We start from the raw sequence: 2,650 nt of genomic DNA on the forward strand, positions 1-2,650 counted from the left end.
GTGTATTTAATCTATGGCACATAATATGGTACCTTAAGTATAATATTAGATGTCTCATTCAAATACTATGTATCAATAATAACCTTGATCTAGTTTGTATAAATATTTTCCAAAAGAAATTGCTTAATTTATATTTCTGGGTAGTATGTAATATACAACTGTAGTATTTAACACCAAAGCCTAGGTAGTGATGGTAAGTAACCCTATTATGATAACCAAACACAAGATAAACCTTAATATTTTTTCCTGTAATCTCAACAAGACATAATTGTTTTCTGTATTTACGTTTCGTATTATTTTTAAAATGATCATAGAGACCTTGAAAATACCTACAATGTTGTTCTCTTTAACATCCCCTAAAACAAAAATAAAGTGTTTTCTTGTCTTTGTGTTCTCTTTATGAAATATATTGTAATTTTGTTTCAAATGCACATGGAACTGTAATAGGCAAGAGGATGCTGCAGACTCATTTTTTTTCATAAAATCATCAGAAATCATCTCAGATTTTCAGCAATGCTGACTTTGTCACCTTCAAAACTAAGGTTAAATATGAGAGATAATTTTAGCATTTATTTATCAGCTTATAATTTTCTAAGAAATCAAGATGATACTCAGGGCATGAAAATAGGAAATCCCTGAACAGGATACTATTTATTAAAAGTAATACAGAGAAAAGGAAAACTATACTCAAATACCTATAGTTCTTAATATGTAAAACAAATGTGATGGACCTCTATAATAAAAGTCCAAACATTCTAACATTTTTACACTTTAAAAGTATAAAAACTTGATAATGACATACACTTACAATCACTTCCTACCACTAACATTTGGTCCCTGAAATTGTCTGTTAAGACATTTGGTCCTCTGAAATTGGCTATTAAGCAATGTAACAAAGTTTGATGATGGCAAAATTTTCATGAAAAACTAACATTTCCTAAGTGCTTACTAAAATATATCACTTTTACCAAAGAAAGGCACAAGCTTCACATAATAAAAACTGATCAATTGATAATTTACACAAATGTACAAGGAGAAAGAATGAGATGCATTTTCATTACTTGTAGATATGGTCAGCTGGCAGCTTTGAATTTTGATCTGAGGCATAGTAAAGAGAGCAAGATGACAAAGACAATGCTAGGAGTCATCCAAGCAGCAATGACAGTTAAACCTTCAGGAAAGGATGGGTTCTTCCAGGATAGAAACAAAAGAAAAGATATATTGGGCTATATATAGACATAGAAGACTATAGTCTAGGATCCAAAGAAATACAGCATTTGGTGGTCAGAAAGCTTATGGACAATATTTACTCAAAAGAAGCCATTGTGGTTGATGATTAAATGATTGGAGACATTTAAAATAGCAGTTTCAATAGAGTAATCTGATGCCATCCTATAAATACTTCTAGTATGACACTGATTATGAAGATATTTATATTTTCACTATATACTTACATATAGGATGTATATTATAGACTATTAGTTCTTATATGTCTGTATTTCTATATGCATATAAAAGTACACAAAATATCATGGCATACCATTCAATAACTTTCCACAAAGTAAACACACCTGTGTAATTAGCACTGAAGTGTAGAAATAGAACATTATCAGCCATTCATAAATTCCACCTCCTCCCTTTTCTAGTAACTATCTCCCAAGCAATAATAATCAATTATATATCATCTTAAACCCAGAAGAGTTCACAGTCTTTAGAACTCAACACAAAAGCTAGGAAGGGAAATAAAAGGGAATGAAGAAAATGAGGGCACACTTTACTCTCATGACCCAATTACTCAATATTTATAGTTTTTATGCCATGTTGAATGTAAAAATAGGCTATAGGAGGAGATACCACAGAAAGGAAGACATAATCTCTCAGTGATGGCTTTTTAACCTTGAACTACCTACTCCCCTTTGAGATTAAAATTATGCAACCAGTACCTAGAAAAATACCAATATATTTGAATTAATTACTTGAAATATTTCTTTTAAATAGATACATTCTGATATAGAGACTCAGTGACAGTATGTGCTGATGAACACACACAAAACTAGAAAATTAAATTCAAAATCTATGCTCGTCATTATGGGTATTGAGACATTAAGTCCCAGGTGCCCTTAAACCTCCAACTCCACCTAACATCCGCGTGCATCCTCTCTAGCTTCTCTTTTTCCTTTATGGAGAGTGTCCTACCCCAACACACACAAATAAAGGACAATTATTTCACTATTGCCCAGAATCCTACATCATCCTGACAAACTAAGAGTTTTACAGCATCAAATAACCCTTCTTTCTTATGTACATTCAACTCATATCTCATTTGTACCATTTCTAATGATATTTAAACATGGTTAATTTTCTTTACATCTTAAAAAATGAAAGCATTTCCTTGATTCTCACATCTTCATCCAGTTTTCGGTTTTACTCTCTTCTTTCTATTATAGTTATTTCAGAAAACAGTTTTCTCTATACTTGTTGTCTCTATTTTCTCAAGTATTGCTTACTAGCCAACTCATTTCAGCAAATTATTAGAGGCAGCCAGGTCATTAAACTGAAGAGGATCTTTTTTTAAGTTTTCGTGTTGCTGTCTTCATACCAGTGAAACATTCTCTGAATTCTAGGTGCAGAATTTTAAGCCAGTGTCTAA

This window comes from Rhinopithecus bieti, unplaced genomic scaffold, assembly GCF_001698545.2.
Source record: "Rhinopithecus bieti isolate Rb0 unplaced genomic scaffold, ASM169854v2 scaffold_10499, whole genome shotgun sequence".
Taxonomy (NCBI): Eukaryota; Metazoa; Chordata; class Mammalia; order Primates; family Cercopithecidae; genus Rhinopithecus; species Rhinopithecus bieti.